We start from the raw sequence: 24,017 nt of genomic DNA on the forward strand, positions 1-24,017 counted from the left end.
TTGTGGGCAGTTCATTCACCAGTGAACACAAATTCAGCAACCCTCCGTTTACACCAATGATAATTCCAAGGTTGCTTTCATTATGAGCCTGTTGACTGGCCAGGCTAGTTGGGCTATGGCTGTGACTAATGCGCGGCCGGAACTTTGGTTGTCTTTTATAGAATTTATTGCTTCCACCACCCAAAAGATATGCTCCATGTATTTTGTTGTTTATCTGGATGGTATTTTAATTTTTTCAAGGAATTTACAGGAACTCCAGAGACATGTACGCATGGCCCTCCAGAGATTACTGGAAAATAGGCTGTATGTTAAAGCAGACCAGTGTGAATTGAGACTGTGCCGATTTTAGGTTTTATTATAGGCCAGGGTCAACTTAGTGCTGACCAAGTCGGTTGTAGAATGCGTACACCTACCACCCATAAACAGCCACAAAGATTTCTTGTGTGTGCTAATTTTCTACTGGAGATGTATCCGTAAATATGGTCTGAGGGCAGCACCACTACTCAACTCATGTCAATTAAAACTCAAATTAACTGGACCGGTGGTGCAGAGGCAGCTTTTTCTGTTCTCAAAAAGTCATTCACCAATCCTCCCATGTTGCACTACCCAAATCCTAAACTTTGATTTATTGTTGAAGTGGATAAGTCAGATTCAGGAGTAGGGATTGTACCATTCCAGCAATCCCCGGTCCACCAAAGACTTCACCCCTGCACTTTTTTCTTTCGTCGTCTCAGTCTGGCTGAAGCCAAATATGATGTGGGCAACCGTGAGCTGCTGGCCGTCGTACTGGCTTTACAAGACTGGAGGCACTGGCTTGAAGAAACATTTCAAAGATGGCGGCACAGCTACCCGCAGCGGCTTCTCTCCCCTGCAAATCAGTGTTCTTCGTGTTCTTTTATATTTCTTGTTTTCACTGTGTTGCGCACCAAGGCCTCGTGAGTTTCTGCTCGCCATCGGCAGAACTACAAAAATGAATCCAACGAAGGCAAAACAGCTTTAGTCTGCTGCGTGACTGCGGTCTGCCGTGGAGGCCTGCTCAATCACTGTCCCCCACTCCTGCAACCAGCCCGCAGTGGTAGCGCCACGGACGGAATCTAAGGAAGCAGAAGAGGGGGAAGCGCAGAGGTATCCGGGCTAGGCTAGCAGCTAGCCCTCATCGACCGGCTATCCCGACCATCACGCTGGCCAACGTACGCTCGCTGGACATCAAAGTGGACGATACCCGCTTACTTCGGACATCTCGCAAAACCGTGAGTGACTGCTGCGCCTTTGTTTGCGTGGAGACATAGCTCAACGACAGTGTCCCGGACTGGGCTATTTGGCTAGCCGGGCTAACGTGCTCCCGAGCAGACAGAGAGCTCATCGAGGGGGGGAAGACTCGCGGCAGGGGACTCTGTGTTTACATCAACGATGCCTGGTGCCGAGACGCTGTTGTGGTTTGCAAGCTCTGTGGTTGTCCACAGAAGCACTCCAAAGGGGTGTTCACACGGCACACATTTGCTCCGGCGCTGCACCGATGTATTTTGTTGCGATATATTTTGCACCACAGCAAATTGTGTGGAGCGTTCACACGTACAAAGCCGCTGAGCGTGTCAGCACCAGCACAGCGTTGCTTCAGCCCCACTTGCGTTCACACGACAGTTTCTGCAGGACAGCAAAACGACACAAAACAAATGAGCTGTCTTGTTGGTTCTTTTTAAAACGTATACACAACTCAAACAACTACTGTACAGGCACGTCCTTCTCGGTCTCCGTGCCTTCTGCTCGAGAGTGGCCGCCCCCAAAAACGTAAATCAACGATGACTTCAATGACACTCAGAAAAGCAAACACATAATGCGCCAAACAGAAAATCAAGAGAGGAAATCACAAAATAAATGAAAAGGGTTGCGGGGGGTTGTGAGCACACAACAACAAAGGAGCAAACTACACTAACAACTCCGAGACAGCCCAGTCAAATTTGGTCCGGTGTAAGCCTTTTTCCGGGGCTACGCCGGAGCTAATTTGCACATGTGAACGCTCTACTGGGGCAGCCCCGGCGTAGCACCGGACCAAATCTTGCCGTGTGAACACCCCTCAAGAGTGTTTCTCCACCATAGACTGGAGTGTGTTTAAACATGCAACCATTAACCTCAACGTGTACGCGGAGACTGTCACATCCGAGATAAGGAAGTGCATGGATGATGTCATGGTCACCAGAACCATCACCGTCCAGGCCAATCAGAAGCCATGGCATGACAGGTGAGGTCCACAGGCTCCTGAGGGCCAGGAACACTGCCTTCAGAGCTGTAGACGTGGTGGACCTCAGGACTGCCAGGGCCAACCTGTCACAAGGCATCAGACTGGCCAAGAGACAATATTCAAGGAGGATTGCAGACCAGTTCAAGGACAGCAGAGACACCAGGAACCTGTGGCGGAGGATCCAGACCATTACGGACTACAAGCACTCCCTGCACACCTGCGACAGCTCCATAACTCTGCTGAACAACCGGAACGACTTTTTCGCCCGTTTTTAGACAGCCTTGAGGTGTAAAGACAACAATCTCCACCTGAATGTGGAGAAGACAAAAGAGATTGTTGTGGACTGAGGAGAGCAAGAGCCCCGCCCCCCATCATGCAGACATTTTATACAGGCACCATTGAGAGCATCCTGTTCAGCTCCATCACTGGGTGGTACGGTGCTTGCAGCTGCCAAAAGACTTTGAAGCGCACCGTGAGAGCAGCTGAGAAGATCATTGGTGTCTCTCTCCCCCCCATTCGTGGACATTTACTACTCCCGTCTGACCCGCCATGCCATCCGGATCGCAGGTGACCCCACCCACCCATCACACAGCCTCTTTGGCCTGCTGCCATCGGGAAAGAGATTGCGAAGTCTCCGTGCCAGAACCAGGAGGCTCAAAAACAGTTTCTTCCACCAGGCGGTCAGGAGACTCAACTCCCTCCCTGCTCTGCCCGACCCCTGCCTCCTGTCACAGACTATGACCCTCCCCTCATCATCCGACATCTGTGTATTGCACAATTACACAATGCACGACCTCACTTTACCTACAATAGCCACAAGTGCCACTGTTTATGCTGTTTACATTGTTTATATTGTCTATACTGTTTATACTGTTCAGATTACCTTTTATACAGTGTCGCTGCTATCTTGTCTTAGCTGTGTGTGTCTAATGCACAGCATGTTTGCACTGAGGATGGAGAGGAAACATTTTAATCTATGCTGCATATCATACAGAAAGCATATTTGACAAAAAAAAGATGACCTTGACCTTGACCTGGAAGGAGCGAAGGAACAGTTGACCGTGTACAATGACCACAAGAATCTGGCATACATGCGTGCCGCAAAACGACTCAACTCCAGGATACCTCCAGGTTGTCCTGCAGGGAGGCTATTGGTGCTCATCGACTTACACCTGAGGTGTTACAGTGGAGGCATGCATCAAAGATAGCGTGCCATCCAACATACCTACTACACTCACTCATCTCACAAAGGTTTTCGTGGACGGTGCTCAAATCGGACATCACACAATTCATTGGTTCCTGCTCTGTGTGCGCCTGCAGTAAATCCTCTCATTAGATGGTCTCCTCTAGCCGATATAAGAATGTGAACAAGGAATGTTGAAAAGAGGGTTGACTGTATAGGTTAAAAAAGTCATCGCAAACAATACTTACAGTATGCGAGAGTCTGCATGGACGAGACTCGCGAGACAACAAGAGACAGTGATGGGTGAGGCTGCGATGGTGCAGAGACACTCCTTTTTTTTGTCTTTAAATGAATACAGTATTTTGGAAAACCCCATGAAGCACTGAAGCCGCAAAACATGAATTGGCAAGGAATTGCTGTATAATAAACATGTTTGACAACAACGCTGAACCATACTGACTAACATACAGTATGTACTTAATGGTTGCATTTTTGATGATTGATGGCAAGTTTTGACCCAAAGAACCCTGTAATAGTCAGTATTGCAAGTGTCATCTGTTGACTAAAAATTATTTTATTTTTTTGGGAACTTTCAAGTACATAAGATCAGAACAACGAGGCACACAGCCAACCAAAAATATCTTGAAGTTCAAAATTTGTATTTTTACTCAAACTTAACCACTAGAAGTTAATCAAAATGCCGAACACTATACAGTATTGATACTGTAAGAGTACCGGTGCATACACAAGATGCTCCGCATCATAAGGCGTCCTGTCCATTTTGGAGAAAATTTTAGACTTTTAATGGCGCCCTATAGTCGTGAAAATACGGTACTGTAATTGTATATCGGTAACTTATGCTCTCTGCTTTTGGATGTATAATCCATTTGGGTACAAAGCAAATGGGAAAGTGCACAGTGGGCGAACCAAGAGAGAGAGAGAGGGAGAGAGAGAAGGCAGATGTGAGAGAGGAAAGGCATGTTGGGGAGCAGTGGTGAAGGGTGAAGGGTGGGCGTGTAATTGGACGCTAAAGCGTCACCCCAAGCAGGTACCAACACCTATATAGAGTGTGGCAATGTGCATTGTTGCAAAACAACTTCGGTTTTGGTTTCTAAGAACCCCCGAAAATAAATTCTACAAAGAGACACGCCTACGAAGCTCTGTTCAAACTTCAAGCCATCGGTTATGCTTTTGGCATGCGTGCCCATCTCACAGCAGCGGTGAAAAACCAAGTCAAGCAAATGAACTCTGAGCTTGCCGTTATTCCCGGAGGCTTGACTAAAGAACTCCAACCGCTGGACATCGGCATCAACCGGGCGTTCAAAGTAAAGTTGAGAACGGCATGGGAACAATGAATGATCGATGGCAAACACAACTTTACAAAGAGTGAGAGGCAGCGCTGGGCGAGTTACGCCACAATTTGCGAATGGATTGTGGCTGCTTGGACGAACGTGTCTGCTTGCACTGTTGTTCGAGTTTTTGGCAAAGCCGGCACATTTCTGTGGAGCCACATGGCAATGAGAGTGACTCTGACAACGAGAGGGAACGCGGCGTTTTTGATGGATTACCGGTACTTGCACAATTGTTCGATTCTAATACAGAGGATGAGGACTTTGGATTTCTGGGTGATGATTGATCGAAAAACGTGAATACATTGTACCATGGCTAAATAAAATACAACGGAACTCAGTTTTGCTTCCGTTGCCTTTTTAAAACCGTGTTTTTAGCTTGTATCTGTATGTCTTGGCATGCTACCGTATGCTTCAAGCTAATGTGTTTTTAGCGTGCGCGCATACATGCCGTATGTTTATGCTGGCGTATGTTTTACCACTTTAAAACTGCGGCCAATGATACAGTGTGTTTTGTTTATTTGTAAAATACAGAAATAGCACCCATTAATGAGACTGCGCCCAACCATACGGTGCGGTGAATGGTCGTGAAAATACGGTAGTCTGTCATGCTGAAAAGACTAGCTGGGTCTGGATCACAGTTTCAGTTTATGTTCAATAAACAAACAAACAACTCAGCAAGCGATTTACTCATTTTCAGGTCCGTTTCAAAATTATTCCACAGATTAACAGATTAACTTTGATAGATGCACTTCTTTGCTTGATGTTTGTTCTTGTTTAGAGTTTTTTGAATAAGTTGGTACCTCTTAAATCATAGCTGCTTTCTCAACTTTCGAAAAGCTTCGGAATGTTTTGGCAGAGCAGGTTATTGTCTGCTTTGTACATTAATTGGACAATTTTAAAGTCAACCAGGTCATAAAATGTCATCGTATTTAATTTGATAAATAGTGGATTTGTGGGTTCCGTATATTTTTATCTATTAATAATTCAAATTGCTTTTTTTGTAGTTTTAGAATAGGGAGTGTGTTTGTTTTGCAGGCATTTCCCCATATTTCCACACAGTAGGTTATATATGGTAATAATAATGAAGAATATAATGTGTACAAAGATCTCTTATTTAGCACTTCCTTGGTTTTGTAGAGGATCCCTATGGTTTTGGCTATTTTTCTTTTTACGTTATCGATATGTGGCTTCCAACATAGTTTTGAGTACCGTATTTTCACGACCATTCGGCGCACCGTATGGTTGGGTGCAGTCTCATTAATGGGTGCTATTTCTGTATTTTACTGTTGAGGAATGGGAGCTGTCAATTTGCTCTTGGCCCTTCCTTGGTTACAGATTCTTTTATCTCTCTATAAGGCGGAAGAAGACCCAACACCACGTAGTCTTTTCTTCAGTTTATCGCAACGCAACACGAATCGATTCGGGCTCCTGTTAGTCTCAGATTTCATCAGGAAGCCCCGAGCAACTACAGTCACACGTACATATAGGCATAGTATGTTAATTATGTTAAGTAGGGGCAGGCAGTCCTTCCCCGTATGTAAAAATCTGAAACAAAGAAAGTCAAGCAAAGTTCAATGTTGGCATTTTGACAAAGTGCAGACCATATCTGCTGGTTCACAGACCTTGAGACTAGGTTTACTCCTCGAAGGCACTTGGCAGCCTTCAGGGACTTTTACGAAGTGGGAGGCGGAAAGAAGATAGCCAGGTGCTGTTAATCACTCAAGGGGAATTAGGGCCCCAACTTCACCCTACACTCTTTGTTTTAAGTACAAGCAAATGTTCAGGACAGAGACTAGTGTCAATAGTTCTCATAGCAAGATGAAATTCATCAACAATGTTCTACTACTACTTCTAGCGGAATAATTCCTTAACAAATCCCTCTCTTGATCACAATTAATATTGTGATCACAAAACTTCGGTGTCAAATTCCGTCGTCAAAGCGGAACAACCAATTCTGTCTTGTGCAAAGCACTTCAGCGAAGCCTGCCACCAGTGCCCACATTAGTAGAGAAATAGAGACCAAAATAACCAGTATAATCAGGAAGATATGTTATTAGTTCTGGGCCCCCTGAGAACTTTGTCTTGGTTTCACGTCCAGTCGTCCTTCCGAAGGTCACTTTTGAAGTTGGAGACGCTTCTTGGGGCTGACGCATTCCTTCTCGGTAGACAGCATGATGGTCCTTTGTGTCACTCTGCGTGGTCCCATTCATCTCGGCTGGTGCCACTTCCGCTGTAGGACCCCCAGATACACATGCTCGGGATACGTCTGTGGTTTCATGGAGTGTTCACCCTGGAGTCTCGTCCGCTCCTGAAAATAGGAGACGAGAACACTCAATGACTCCTTGTCTGCTTCATGGGGAATCGTTTGTTGAAGAGCCCCCGGGTCCATGAATTGCCATGGAGCGGGGAACTCCTGGTCACGTCCCATCTTAAAAGGTGTGAGACCCGTGGTGGACTTAACGATGGACCTCATGGTGAAAGTGCAAGTGGTAGCGCCTCATCCCAATCCGATTTCTCTGAGGTCATCACCATCTGAGTTTTTGATATAAGCCTCCGATACGTTGGTTCGAGCTTACCTTGAATTGCAGATGAAAAAACCCATGCCTCCCGAATTGGAGTCTTCAATTTAGTTGCCGACAGGACTGGACGTCCATCAATTTCATGCCGATACAAACCAGTCTCATCCCTGGCCACCCGGTTAGTTCTTCTCCTCCGGGATACCCTCTCTTGGTCTGAAATAAGGTTGTTAGTTTGGAAAACATACAATTTCCCATTTTTGATTCCACTTCCATCACTAAAGATCAAGTCGTCTTCTGCCGTCTCTTTAGTCATCTAGTCTGCTTTGTCATTCCTTACTTTTACGTGGGAAAAGTCCTTCTGTGTCCTGCATTTAATAACTACTTCTTTTGGTTTTAGCAGAGCCTCTCTAAGTTTTTGTATCTTTGTTTTTTTTCACTATGTTGAATCGATGTTCCTGTGGCAGTTTTTAAATTTTTTTATTGTAAACATTTGCCTCATGCTGCCGCATATCTGATGCATGCTGAATGTTTTTGTTCAATTGGGTCCAATTGCATGCTGACGTATGTCAAAATTCATCAAAATTAGTCTTTTACCTCCCTGTTGTTCACGTTCCTGCCATTCACGTTCCCCTCTCTTTTCTGAAAAAGAACTACAGAAACAGAACCTTCTTTTTCAGAAACATCTCAGTAAATCAGCTAGACCAGGCTGCACAAAAGAAACCGGCATCGCTGTACCTTCTGATGTGTTCAGTCTCCCCAAAAATATAAAGGCAGTGCGCATTGTAATTTTCACATGCGATAGTTTGAAACCGCAAAAACCCAAACGTCAAAGGAGCCACCACATGGCATCCAAACAACAAATCTTAGATGATGCATTACTATACCGAATAAGCACAACGCCATCCGTATGTCGGAAAGAGTAGAGTAGCTGTTTAAGCACTTGGATAAAATTTCCAGAAGACAAAATCGAATACGTGAGGCAACCGAGTGTGGTAAAATTTAACTCCAAGGTGAGAGAATGAGAAAATTCCCTATACGATTCTGAAAGTGGTATATGGAAAAAACCTTAGCTAAATCGATTACAAAAAAGGTGTACGAATGAGAATTTTTGTATATTTGAGTAGACGGCAAAAAAGTATGAGCGGCGCGGCCATGTCAGGCCTAGATACCAGTCAATGAGATGAGATCCTCTGACAGGTCCACTCTGGCTGCCACACCCTTCAGGACCTACAATAATTGAGGAGGAGGGAACATTAAATAAATTGCCTTGTGTTTCACCCAACCAGGCCATGCGATAAATTTCAATCTCTAGATCAGGTGTCACCAACATTTTTGAGGGTGAGAGCAACTTCATGTGTACCGATTGTGTGAAGGGCTACCAAATTGATACACGTCTGAAATAACATATTTGTCCAAAATACCTTCAATAATATGAGGATGTGTTATTTTTAATACTTGATGATTTAAATTGTCAGACTTTGATCGTGTTTCGAAATGTCTCACAGTACTGCCAATGTTTGCATTTTTAAATCATAATTTCTACTAGCAAATCACAATGTCCAGGCACTGGCGGGCTACTCAAGTGGTCTTCACGGGCTACCTGGTGCCCGCGGGCACCATGTTGGTGACCACTGCTCTAGATTGTCAAAAGCATTGTGCAGTGGGAAGGACCGATCAGCGGATGGTAAGGTCATATGGAGGAAGTCTAAGGAGACCAAAGCCGATACTGTTGGAAGACAGAGTTCAGTGGTGGGTCATCGGCTGACTTTAGCAACAGTCAGCCTTGTATCAGCAGGCATTGGGAGCAAGTGTGGTCCAGCATGTTCAAGTTCATGACAGTCTTTCAGTGAGGCCAGCAGTGATCCCTATCGTTGGGGATTCGGGTACCCATGGAGTAGATGGGTATTGTCCATTTGGGGGTGCCGTATCCTGTCATTGTTGTTGGTTTTGCGGAGGAGGAGTCAGAACTTGTTGATCATAGCCTGATTGATGAACAGGTGGGTGCCGGCGGTGTGGGCATTTCCTTGTCCAATGATTCACATCACCACAAATGAAACAGCCAGCTTGGCTCCCGTGACTTCCTCGTCCACGCCCACCTTCCCGTCTCGAACCTCCCCCCAGCCACGCGTCTCGGCCCTGCCTTGTGGGCAGGCCGTAATGTTGAGGTGTGGCTTGGAGCTGCGGTGTGGGTGTGATCAGCCGTGGTGGAGCCTGTTGAGAGACACTGATTGACATTTGATTAGATCTCCCAAGTTTCTCTTTTTTGCATGCATTACTGGAGGCTCTCTTAGCCTCTTGTACTTGTGGATTCAAAAAGTCGTTTTGTAGCTTGGATGTTTTCTCAGTCTCTTCCTCGGCTCTCATTCGAGATTGCTGCACATAATATAGGAAATGAGTCCGCCAATTCACGTCATCTGAAGTGGGGAGAGTGGGAGAGTTAGTCATCATTTTCTGCACATCAGACGGACAGCCCCCCAGCACTGCTTGCCTGAACAAAGCTTGATTCAATGGATGACTATTGGGGTCCAGTCCTGTGACAGTCACCCAAGCATCCATACAATTAACCAAATAAGTCATTGGGTGTACCTCAGATAGCAATTCAAACGCCAATTGTTCTGAAGGACCCAATGTTGTTGGATAAAAGGGAACTCAGCGCGTCTGATTTTCTATCATTCAACCTAGTCAATTTGCAAGAGGCTATTCCCTCTAATAGGTCCATAATCTCTTTGGGTAAATACTTACCGGTACTCTTAAGCCAGTCTATTGCCCACAACTGTATGTCATAGTAAATTTTAGGCATATCCAGCAATATTTGCCTTGTCAATTCAGTCTCCTTAGTTATAAAAGTGGTCGCATCCCAAAAACTCATGCTCTCATTATCCTGTTTAATTTGCATACATTTTTCTACTTTTACCAATTGTTTATGAACCACCCTGGGCAGATCAGGGGGAAGCTTGGCACACAAGGGATTCAGGTGGGTGCCAGTAAAATGGCTAGTATGTGTTATCCCCTTCCTCTAGGTTTGTGCTTACAAACCTGCCTGTGGAGCCTACACAATGATTAAAGTGCCCCTCTGTCAAGACGTTTATAATTTTTTTTTTTTTTTTTAATTCACTCAATATCTTTAACCCTCACAACAGTGTCTGCGATTGTGATGAATATAGACACATTTTCGTGTGTGTGGTGAGCTCAGGTCTCTCTGCCTGGAGATTGACCATCCGCTCCAATTTCTTCTGCCTTGTCTATGTACAAGTGACCACTCGGCGCTTGTAGTGAGGTCCTAATTTTAGCGCTCGTCACCTCATGCGGTGAAGGAGGCATCCTCGCTGCCTTGTTTATCATAACTTTGTCGAGTTACTTTGGTTATATATTTTTTTTCTTTTTCCAATGTCGAAGGCAGTGGTCAAACTGCCCATGAAATGCAATATATAGAAGAACCTCTACTTGTCAACTTGACCCTCTCTTTTCCCCTCGCATATCAACCACATCATATTATCATCTTAGAAACATCCACTGGCTCCGCTCTTTTCGTTATACCGACTCATTAACGCATTACAAGTCCAGCCTCAAAACACATCTGTTCAGACAGGATTATTCACTCGGACCATAAAGCCATTATTTTGTTGTTGTTGTATTTTTCTTATTTTATTTGATGTTGTTTTTAACATTGTATTCGTGATTTTAACTGCTTGTTGTAAGGTGTCCTTGAGTTCCTAGAAAGACCCCCACAAATAAAATGTATTATTATTATTATTATAGCTCAAATTGAATACACTTAGTTTCTTTTTATATTTTAAACTATTGTCTTATTCTTACAATTTATTCTTAAGACCTTGTTTTCTCGCTTTACTTACCCCTCTGCGCAGTGCATTCGCCCTTTTCTCTCTCTGCGCAATGCATTCGCCTTCCTTTCTTTCCTACTTACCACCAGACGGTATTTCAACTGTTTTCTTGCCTTCAGGCGTTCCGTCCATCTTACAGTTCACCATGTTTTTATCATACTCACCGTCCAATATACTCCCTTATGGACCGTGTGACGTCACGTAATTCTCCAATTGTAACAATGGAGCTGTCCCTAACTTGCCCTAAATATACAGCTGTTTACTCAGACCGGGATCTCCAGTCGTCAGTCCTACAACAATTTAACAGCATCCAGAATAATACAAATTACCTGGACCAGCCTCAGCAATTAACCACTAATTTTTTACTTCCCTACGAACTCAGTATGGTCTTTGCTCGTCAGCTACTAGCCAAACCTACGACTCAGCGGTTCTACCTAATTTAAACCGCCTACTTGGTGACTCAATAACTGTGCCAATTCAGTTATCTACTACTCAGTGGCAAAGTTTGGACGGTATATTGTTTTGAATATACCTCACACCTATACTTTAATTCCTTTTTCCTGTACAGTACTTCATTTTTCCATTGTCACTTATTTCATACAACTCATTATCAATTTGTTATTTGCCACCTACAAGACCCAATCACTATACTTGGTTCAACACAGTCAGGTTCAGAGCAGTTTGATTTGATCGGTCCTTATTGGACATAAGCCGAATCTTGACACTTTGCCCGTAATAACAGGAACAGGTGTGTCTTACCTGGTTATAGTGGAGCGCTCCTTGGTTACTGCCTGAGTCTGAAGGTCCTGAAACCGGTGTCAGTCTTTTTCCAGAGAGATCCTGTTCGTGACGCCATTTGTTGAGGAATGGGAGCTGTCAATTTGCTCTTGGCCCTTCCTTGGTTACAGATTCTTTTATCTCTCTATAAGGTGGAAGAAGACCCAACACCACGTAGTCTTTTCTTCAGTTTATCGCAACGCAACACGAATCGATTCGGGCTCCTGTGAGTCTCAGATTTCATCAGGAAGCCCCGAGCAACTACAGTCACACGTACATATAGGCATAGTATGTTAAGTATGTTAAGTAGGGGCAGGCAGTCCTTCCCCGTATGTAAAAACCTGAAACAAAGAAAGTCAAGCAAAGTTCAATGTTGGCATTTTGACAAAGTGCAGACCATATCTGCTGGTTCACAGACCTTGAGACTAGGTTTACTCCTCGAAGGCACTTGGCAGCCTTCAGGGACTTTTACGAAGTGGGAGGCGGCAAGAAGATAGCCAGGTGCTGTTAATCACTCAAGGGGAATTAGGGCCTCAACTTCACCCTACACTCTTTGTTTTAAGTACAAGCAAATGTTCAGGACAGAGACTAGTGTCAATAGTTCTCATAGCAAGATGAAATTCATCAACAATGTTCTACTACTACTTCTAGCGGAATAATTCCTTAACATTTACACATAGACAAAACGCATTGTATCATTGGCCGCAGTTTTAAAGTGGTAAAACATACGCCAGCTAAAACATACGGCATGCATGCGCGCACGCTAAAAACACGTTAGCTTGAAGCATACAGTAGCATGCCAAGACATACAGATACAAGCTAAAAAACACGTTTTTAAAAAGGCAACGGAAGCAAAACTGAGTTCAGTTGTATTTTATTTAGCCATCGTACAATGTACTCACGTTTTTCGATCAATCATCACCCAGAAATCCAAAGTTCTCATGCTCTGTGTCAGAATCGAACAATTGTGCAAGTACCGGTGTCCATCAAAAACGCCGCGTTCCCTCTCGTTGTCAGAGTCACTCTCATTGCCATGTGGCTCCACAGAAATGTGCCGGACTTTGCCAAAAACTCGAACAACAGTGCAAGCTGACACGTTCGTCCAAGCAGCCACAATCCATTCGCAAATTGTGGCGTAACTCGCCCAGCGCTGCCTCTCACTCTTTGTAAAGTTGTGTTTGCCATTGATCATTAATTGTTCCCATGCCGTTCTCAACTTTACTTTGAACGCCCGGTTGATGCCGATGTCCAGCGGTTGGAGTTCTTTAGTCAAGCCTCCGGGAATAACGGCAAGCTCAGAGTTCATTTGCTTGACTTGGTTTTTCACCGCTGCTGTGAGATGGGCACGCATGCCAAAAGCGTAACCGATGGCTTGAAGTTTGAACAGAGCTTCGTAGGCGTGTCTCTTTGTAGAATTTATTTTCGGGGGTTCTTAGAAACCAAAACCGTAGTTGTTTTGCAACAATGCACATTGCCACACTCTATATAGGTGTTGGTACCTGCTTGGGCGCCTTATGGTCGTGAAAATACGGTATATTACTAATCCGAGAAACTTGGTTTCATACGCTCTCTCTATCTCAATTGAGTTTACCATAATTTTAGCTTGGTGTTTGATTGGTCTCGTGCCAAAAACAATTCACTTTGATTTTTTCAAGTTTAGTGACAATTTATTTCTGTCAAACCAGTTTTCTAATTTGTTTAATTCGTTTTCTACGGTTGTCAGGAGCTGTGTCAGATTTATTCCAGAACAGTAGAAAGTTGCATCATCCGCAAATAGGACACATTTAAATTGTTTTGAGACCTTCCAGATATATTTATATTTCAGATGAATAGTTTTGGACCAAGCACTGACCCCTGAGTAACTCCATGAGGGATTTTCAGTTGATTCATTTTTTATTGTTGAGCTGCACGTACTGATGTCTGTTTTCTAAATAACTTTTTATCCATTTATAAGCTACACCTCTAATGCCAAATCTTTCTAGTTTTTTCAATAATATACTGTGATCTATTGTGTCAAAAGCTTTTTTTAGATCTAGGAAAACCCCAACAGTAAATTCTTTGTTGTCTATATTAGTGGCTATTGCTTCCACAAACTCCATAATTGCCATTGAGGTGGTCCCTTTTTCCCTGAAGCCATATTGATTCTCACTTAACAGCGCATGTTTTTGTATAAAGCTATCATGTCTGCGAGAAAATAGCTTTTCTAATATTTTTGAAATTGTGGTAGTAGTGATATTGGTCTATAATTTGTAAACAGATGTCTTTCTCCACTTTCATAGACTGGAATAATTAGCAATTTTCATTTTTGGTGGAAAGATACCAGCTTTGAATGACAGGTTGCATCTGTGCGTCAAAGGTCGCACTACATAAGATAAGATAAGATAAGATATCCTTTATTCGTCCCACACTGGGGAAATTTACAGCCTCCAGCAGCAAGAATGTATGTAGAAAGAAGAAAGGAGAAGGAGAAAAAAAAACAACAAACATCTTTCAATTAAATACAATATGAACACAATGTATAAATCGCAGTAGTATTTACAATTTTACTTCACATAATTTAATTATTATTATTACTATGATTGTTATTTTTTATTCATTAGCCTGACAGCAGTCGGTAGGAACGAGCGTCGGTATCTCTCCTTCTTGCAGCGCGGGTGAAACAGTCTCTGGCTGAAGGAGCTACCAAGTGCTGTCAGGGCGGGCTGGAGGGGGTGGGAGGGACTGGCCATCATAGCTTTTAGCTTAGTTAGCATCCTTCTGTTGCCCACCTCCTCCAGAGTGTCAAGGGAGCAACCCAGGACAGAACTGGCCTTCCTGACCAGTCGCTCGAGTCTCTTTCTGTCCCGGGCTGAGATGCTGCCTGACCAGCAGACAATGCCATAATGGATGGCCGAGGCCACCACCGAGTTATAGAACGTCTTAAGGAGTGACCCCTGAACCCCAAAAGACCTCAGTTTCCTGAGTAGGAAGAGTCGGCTCTGTCCTTTCCTAATCAGGGTGTCCGTGTTTGTAGACCAGTCCAGTTTGTCGTTCAGAAGAACACCTAGGTACTTGTAGGAGGTCACCCTCTCTTTGTCCATACCCTGGATGTTCATCAGTGCAGGTGGGGACTGTTTCCTGCAGAAATCCTCAACCAACTCCTTAGTTTTCCTAGGGTTGATCTGGAGGAGATTCTGCTGGCACCAGTCCACAAAGTCCTTTGTCAGTCCCCTGTACTCCTGATCGTCCCCTTCTGTAATGAGGCCAACAATCGCAGAGTCATCGGAGAACTTCTGAAGGTGGCAGTTTGGAGTGTCGTGTCTGAAGTCCGAGGTTTAGAGGATGAACAGGAATGGAGCCAGAACAGAACATATTCTATAATCTGCTTTATTATTGTCATATCAATATTAAAGCAATCAGTTGACTTTTTATTTTTAAAAGTTTTTACAATATTTGATACTTCTTCTTGTTTTACAGCAGTAAGGAACATCGTGGAGGAATTTTTTTCGACGTATCTATCCATTTCAAACAAGTTTGTTGGTTCAGGAATTTAGGTTACTGCCGATGTTGACAAAATACTCATTAAATTCAGTTGCTATTTCTGCAGTTTTTTCCAGAATAGTATTTTTGCCTTTGATAAAAATACTCTGGATAATCAATTTTTTAGGACTATTTCTGATTACTTGATTAGGTATTTTCCATATTTCTTGTGTGTTCCTTTTATTCTGCTCTAATAGTGCATGATAATGATGTCTTTTACTGGTTCTTATAATATTTACTAGTTTAGGTCTTATATTTTTTTCTGCTTCTTCAGTTCTCAATTTTAAAAGCAATTTATATAAATTGTTTTTCTTTTTACATGCGTTTTCTATGCCTTTCGTTATCCATGGCTTACTTGGGTCTTTATACTTTTTGGAGACTTTAGTTAATGGAAAATGTTTATCATATAAAGAGATTATGGTAGACTGAAATACTTCAAACGCTGTATTTGGGTCTTCGTTTGAGTAGACCTCGGTCCAGTTTTGTTTTTCTAAGTCTTGTTTAAAGTCATCGATGGAACGTAGGGTTCTTAGTCTTATTTCTGTTATATGAGTTGTTGATTTAGCTTTTCTATCGAAATAATTATGAAAAACTGCAAAAACAGGTAGGTGGTCAGTTATGTCATTAATGAGAAGTCCACTTGGAATGGAGATTTGAAGAAGATCTGACAGATAGGGGGGCGCAAGGTTATGGATGGCTTTGAATGTATAGAGAAGTATTTTGAAGTTGATTCTAAGTTTGACAGGAAGCCAGTGGAGCTGTCGGAGGATGGGGGTGATATGATGGAAGGAGGGGGTTCTCGTGATGATCCGGGCTGCTGAATTCTGAACAAGTTGAAGTTTATGGAGGAATTTTTGATGGACACCGAAGAGGAGTGAGTTGCAGTAGTCAATACGGGAAGTGACGAGACTGTGAACAAGGATAGCGGTGGTGTGCGGAGTGAGTGAGGGACGGAGGCGGTTTATATTGCGAAGGTGGAAATGAGCGGACCGGGTAATGTTATTGATGTGGGAGTGAAAGGATAGTGAACTGTCAAGGATGACACCCAGACTCTTCACCTGGGGGGAAGGAGATATAGTGGCATTATCAATTGTGAGGGAGAAACTGTCAGCTTTGTTTAGAGTGGATTTGGTACCGACGAGTAGGAGTTCAGTTTTATTGCTGTTTAGCTTGAGGAAATTGTGGGTGAACCAAGATTTTATTTCTGAGAGACAGTGAGAGAGGGACGAGGGTGGGAGAGAAGCGTCGGGTTTGCTGGAGAGATAGAGCTGGGTGTCATCCACAAAGCAGTGAAAGTGTAAGCCAAATTTGCGGAAAATGTTTCCGAGTGGAAGGAGGTAGACAATGAAGAGGAGCGGACCGAGGACAGAACCCTGGGGAACACCAGAAGAAACGGGGAGGGATTGTAAAGTAAAAGAATCAAGTTGAATGAACTGAGAGCGGCCAGTGAGATATGAGTGGAATCAATGTAGAGGGGTGTTGGTGATGCCTATGGTAGAGAGTCTATTGAGGAGGATGGGGTGAGAGATTGTGTCGAAGGCTGCACTCGGGTCAAGGAGGATGAGGATGAGTCTGCAGCCATGAGAAGAAAGTTTGTGATTTTTATGAGGGCTGTTTCAGTACTGTGACGGGGACGGAAGCCGGACTGGAATTGTTCATAAAGACTATTGTCGGTGAGGTGGGAGTGGAGCTGAGAGGCGACGGTTTTCTCCAGAATTTTCGAGATGAAGGGAAGATGGGAAATGGGGCGTAGGTTATTGAAGTCATTGGGATCTGAACCAGTTTTTTTCAGGATTGATACATATTGTATTATATACAACCCCCCTCCTTTTTTGTTTTCCCTATTAGTTGCAAACATTTCATAACCTATTTCCATTTCACTTGTTTTATCTTCATCAAGCCAAGTTTCTGATATGGCAATTATTTTAAATTTATTGAATTTAGTCAGGTATTCTTTGATTTTTGTGAAGTTTTTATAGAGACTTCTTCTGTTTAAGTGTATTACTGAAAGTGCATTTTCCAATTTTATATTAGTGTTGAATTGTTCATCCAGGTAATAGTTTGTTACCCTTTGTTTGTTCTTGAAGAAGTTATTGTCCGGGTCCAAATTGTTCTCGGGATCGAATGGCTTCTAGTCAAAAGTCTTCAAAGGGTTGGAAAGTCCATGTTTTTGAGATGTGAATTTCCAGCTCCGACGCGGTCGTCGCGTGGGAGCGAGAAGTATGTTAAGACGAAAATATGTTCTTAACATACCTTTGCACCCATGTCCTAGTTAAATTGCAAAACTAAACACACAACAAAGAGAGTTACGCACATTGTATATTGAAACGCAAAACATGCTTAGTTATTAAAACATCGCTCGCATTAATGCTAAAGCCACTGTTGGGGGGAAAAGCGGCCTCCTCTCCCCCGCGTGTTCGTTGAATTTCGGACGAGGAGAATGTTGATAATCCAAATAAAGGCTGGAGTCAATGAACAGTTCCTTCGAATCTTCTAATATCGGAATATTCCGGGCACCCGCGGTTACAGACAATGGCTGCGATGGTCACAAGTGCGAAACAGGAAGAGATTCACATCATTTTTATACGATCAGAAGGGCGGTACCGAGACACAAAGTGTGATATCATAACTTTCGTTTCTCCGAAATCGATTCTCAGCTTGCTGCATTCCAAAGTTTGTGCGTCCTCAGTAGGGAGTGTTCCAATGTTGATTGTTACAAGGACGCCAAGCTAGCTGTATGACTTTCCCATGCCCGCAGTCATGGGAAAGTTATACAGCATGACTGAATGTAAGCAGAATACAGACTTCATTCCCCCTCTCAGACTTCTAAGAGTCCGACACCTGAAGTGATTTAAATAAAGGTATCAGCAGCATCATCGTCGCAGGCAGCTGGTGCAACATCAAGCAAGGGTTATTCGTAGAACAAGAAGCAAAAGCATGCAACAATTATCACGCATCATCATATCTCTATTAAAAGCATTCTTCTTTACAGCATAATTAATTAATGATTGCAGGCATAAGCATTTTTCATTGCAAGCATGATCAATGCATCATTAATCATATGCAAATGTATGATAACTAGGTAAAAACAATCAACCTAACATTTCCCTTGTTTATACTACATTTGCTCATATCGTCACATAGAACCTTCCTGTCAAACCTTATTCAGTGGAGTCATGTTATAGTTATACTCAGGGACTGGGAAAAAGTAGGTTATCACCAGTTTTAAAATAATCAGAAAAAAATGCAGGAAACGATAGTTAAAAATCACTTACGACATTTTGATATTGAAGTGAAATCATCTCTCCATTAGCCGAGCCGTTTTCTATGTCAGAACCTTTACCATCAAAAGTAACAGCAGAGGATACATTCCATTCACCTTAGACGTCGTGGGCGTACCAGCCGTAGTGATAAACCGGATAAGCAGAGCCCTGATACAGGAAAGGCAGCAACATCCACACAATGTCAAGATAGCTGGGAAAAAAATGTAAAAGAGATTAACACACAATTTTCTTTTTTAAACGTCACAAAGGATTTACCCACTTATTCTGACGACAAGGGTGTGGTCTCAATGTGCCCCGCCTCCCCAGGAACATGGGAAAAGCTCTGTCGGGGATGGGAGTTGAAACTCCTTCTGACAGGGGATTCCGCCAGATGCTCCCAACAAACCCTCACAATATGTTTGGGTCTGCCTGGACGGACCGGCATCTTCCCCCACCATCGGAGCCTACTCACCACCAGGTGGTGATCAGTTGACAGCTCCGCCCCTCTCCTCACCCAAGTGTCCAAAACATGTGGCCGCAAATCTGATGATACAACCACAAAGTCGATCATCGAACTAAGGCCGAGGGTGTCCTGGTGCCAAGTGCAAATATGGACACCCTTATGTTTGAACAAGGTATTCGTTATGGACAGTCCGTGACAAGCACAGAAGTCCAATAAACAAAACACCACTCGAGTTCTGATCGGGGGGCCGTTCCTCCCAATCATTCCCCTCAAGGTCTCACTGTCATTGCCCACGTGAGCATTGAAGTCCCCCAGCAGAACAACTCTCCAGCACACCCTCCAAGGACTCCAAAAAGGGTGGATATGCTGAGCTGCTGTTTGGTGCATATGCACAGACAACAGTCAGGACCCATCCGCGCACCCAAAGGCGGAGGGAGGCAACCCTCTCGTCTACCGGTGTGAACCCCAATGTACAGGCACTGAGCCGGGGGGCAATGAGCATGCCCACACCTGCTCTGCGCCTCTCACCGTGAGCAACTCCAGAGTGGAAGAGAGTCCAACCCCTCTCGAGAGAACTGGTACCAGAACCCACGCTGTGTGTGGAGGCAAGTGCGACTATATCAGTCGGAAATTCTCTGCCTCACACACCACCTCGGGCTCCTTCCCTGCCAGAGAGGTGACGTTTCATGTCCCAAGAGCTTCTGCAGCCGAGAATCGGACCGCCAGGGACCCCGCCTTTGGCTGCCGCCCAGCTTGCATTGCACCCGACCCCTTGTCCCCTCCCACGGGTGGTGAGACCATGAGAAGGGGGACCCACGTTGCCTCTTTGGGCCGAGCCCAGCCGGGCCCCATGGCTGTAGGCCTAGCCACCAGGCGCTCGCCAACGAGCCCCACCTCCAAGCCTGGCTCCAGAGGGGGGCCCCGGTGACCCGCGTCCGGGCAAGGGAAACTGAGTGCCATTGATTTTACTTATCATAAGGGGTTTTATGAGTCGTGCTTTGTCTGGTCCCTCACCTAGGACCTGTTTGCCATGGGTGACCCTGCCAGGGGCATAAAGCCCCAGGCAACTTAGCTCTTAGGATCATTGGGACACACAAACCCCCCAACACGGTAAGGTGACGGCTGACGGAGGGGGCGGACCACATCTGCTGTGCACAAATTATGAGATTGGAATTCCTTTCCCCGGGAATTTTGACAACCATGACGACCATAACAAAGATGCAGGACCGGGAAGAAGACCTTTGGGGCCTGTTAAATTGCTCTAGGAGAAAAAGGTGGAAAGCATAACACTTGTTTTAAGTGCTTCAGCAGACGTTTCAATAGTTCTCATGGTAAGGCTTTCGCTCAACAGAAATATTGTTAGAAATCTGCATTAAATTAAAACCTTATTGACATCAAAGAGCAAAAGAAAAATATAGTAACACTCAGAGTGAAGAATAACTATATCAACATAGATATTTAAACTGTAACAGAAGAGAACCTAAACACAACAATGCAACATCAAACAAAAATAAAGTAAACAATAATTTGCGTACAATTTTTATTTATGTATTTATTTTTTAAATCAAATGAATGGACCGTTTCAACTATTTCACCATTCTGAAAACAAAATTAAACAAATCAATAAACTATAAATAATAAATTCACATTCAGGTCAGCAACATTAATTCAGGAGCACAACACATTAAAAACTTAGACCTCCAATGAATGAATAAAAGCTTTTGTGCTTTTTTATGAGATTGAAAATATCAAATAGATATCACACTTTTCCATCCAAAACAGAAATGTATAAAACAATTCACCAACATTTTTATTTATTTTTTTTTAGATCACCAAGATCACTGGTGTCAAACTCGAAGTCTGGGGGCCAGATCTAGTCCGCCACAGCATTTATGTGGCCCATGAAAGCAAATCAACTCGCATGTTCCTTGCTAAAATTAGTACCGAAATGTCAAATTTTGATGTATAACAAATAATGTCGAGGTTCTGTGATAATCATGTAACCCTGTTAACACTCACTCAAACAATAATTGAACAAACTATCATAGTTAACTTGACTGATTTCAAAATTGATAATCTATGAATCCAGTCAAGTTAAATTATACAAATAATAATATATAAAAAAATGTAATTAAATTTCACCGTCGTACCAGCCCGACGAAGGAAGATGCAACCGCAAAGCAGCCCTTGACAAAAATGAGTTTGACATCCCTGGTCCAGATCAGTGAGCAAAGTGTAGACCAGTGGTCCTCAACTAGAAATGCTGTAGGTCCACTTTTTTTGTTTTGTTTAATAAGACCAAGGTCCGGTCCCATGCACGGCGGTCATGGGGATATATATACTATATGCCCATTTAGTATGGTCAAGCCAAGCTTATACAAATCAACACTCCTCACAACCAACCAATAATGGGGTGCATGAAAATAAAAATTTTTCACTTTGCTAGTACACAGCAAATAATGAGGGGTATTGTGTTGAATCACAGGAACTCTTTTATTTTGTTAAGTTGTGCCTGCTTAAGAACAGAAATAGCCCTTTTCGGGAAATAAGACATTTTTACTTTCAATTTGTTAAACAGTATTTGTCTTTTTCCCCTTAATTTAACAAAAACAAAACAAAATACTCAGTTTACCAAAATAAATACCACACATAAAAACAAAAATATCCTAATCATTTGTACAATTCCCCTTTTCACATCCCCTCTGAAATCACTGAAATATATATCAGAAGATGAGTTAAGAACCATTTTAAATAATGACACAAGGGAGCACAGGAATGTGCAGTGTAGTGATGTGTCGTTCGCGAACGAACCAGCTCTTAGATGGCTCTTTGACGGCTCTTTGACGTGAACTCACTTTCTGAGTTTAAAGTGAATTCTCACTTTAATCTCAGAAATCTGACTTTAAAGTGAGAATTCTGAGAATTTGCCAACCTTATTTTTTATTTCTTCATTGGCCCTAATCCTCCCCGTAGACCGGCTCCGAATAGGAGCCACTTTTTTTTGTACCATTCCCCCCACCCCTCTCCTCCGGTTAAAGCCGCACGTAATTGGTTAAGATCCGTGGTAGAAGCGGGAGGGGAGGGTTACTTACACACCGCCCCCCGCCCCCACACACGCACACACACGCTGCAGTGAGGAAAAGGGGGAGGAGTTAGAGACACACAACAGCGGCACAACTGTGAGCAATCAGCAATAGCAGCACACGAACACGAGAGACAGGGAGACGAGAGAGAACTCGAGTTCGCAACAGCGAAAAAACAACACAGTAGTGATGGGAATTCCGGCTCCTTTTAGAGAGCTCTTTTGGCCATCAATCAAGCCATATAAATAATAAATATTTGATATACTGTATATTTTTTTACATTAGTAATTCATTTTACACATAATTTTACATTATTTTTGGTAGTAAATTAATTTCAGCAACAAAAAAACGGAGGAGCCATTCGGGCTCTTTTTCGTGAGCCAAGCCAAAAGAACCGACTCTCTAAAAAGAGCCGGAATTCCCATCGCTAGTGCAGTGCTGTTCTTCCACTAACGGTGAATGCAATGTCTGAGGCATGCTAATATTATTTGAGGACGCCATTGGGATGTTCATTTATCATGTTGCGGTGTTCTGCTGTAGACGGGAGCAAAACTGCACACAATCGAAACCTCACGCAATTTGTCTTGTCTAATTGTCTGTGTGCGGCTCTCCTGGGCTGAAGCTGTGAGCACACTGTGGCGTCGCGCATGCGTCTGTTTCCTGACACAATCATCAATTTTGAATGTGTGCTGACACTTATGTATATGTATGGACCCACCTTAAGTTCAGAAGAGCCAATCAGCGCATCGTATATGTTGACGCTTATGTATGGTCACACCTCAAGTTCAGAGGAGCCAATTAGCGCATCGTTATTGCCGACATGCCCTGCTCAGCCAGGGTGTCCAGTTAGTCAAACATTATACACACACACAGTCGCGCGGCTGCGGTCCTCTGCAATACATCTGTTAGTGCACGCAAAGAATATAACGGATAATTTTAACAAGCGATCGCGGCAATGCGCAGATTATAGTCCAAAAATCTAAAATGTATAATGTAAAAATCACTTTATAATTTAGTATTTTATACAATTTGCCGAGGGTCCGGCAGTGGCGGTTCTGGATCAATTTCACTGAGGGGGCCGGACTGGGGCCAGGGGATTTGATGGGGGGGGGGGGCATTCAACCCAGGGCTAAAAAGACAGATTCGAAATCTTATTTGACTTTTTATTTCTTCAAACTTTGAAATTGTAGTCATAACATTACAGTGATGAGAAAAAAAACAGGATTAGGAGGCCTAAAATGCCTGCAAGCGTAACAATACGCCGTGTCCATCTGTTGAGAATATTCAAGCCAGGTGATGATATGGTACCAGCCTGCCGGGAACAAAAATTGCAAATACACTGAAGCTAGATGTTTTACATGCATATAATTATCCAAATTTTAAAAGGCAATGTCTTATATATTCATTCATTCATTCATTCATTCATTCATTCATTCATTCATCTTCCGAGCCGCTTGATCCTCACTCGGGTCGCGGGGGGTGCTGGAGTGCTATCCCAGCTGTCTTCGGGCAGTAGGCGGGGGACACCCTGAATCGGTTGCCGGCCAATCGCAGGGCACACAGAAATGAACAACCATTCGCACTCACACTCACACCTAGGGACAATTTAGAGTGTTCAATCAGCCTGCCATGCATGTTTTTGGAATGTGGGAGGAAACCGGAGCACCCGGAGAAAACCCACGCAGGCCCGGGGAGAACATGCAAACTCCACACAGAGAGGCGGGAGCTGGAATCGAACCCGGTACCTCTGCACTGTGAAGCCGACGTGCTAACCACT

This window comes from Hippocampus zosterae, chromosome 11 (genome assembly GCF_025434085.1).
Source record: "Hippocampus zosterae strain Florida chromosome 11, ASM2543408v3, whole genome shotgun sequence".
In the NCBI taxonomy this organism is placed as follows: domain Eukaryota; kingdom Metazoa; phylum Chordata; class Actinopteri; order Syngnathiformes; family Syngnathidae; genus Hippocampus; species Hippocampus zosterae.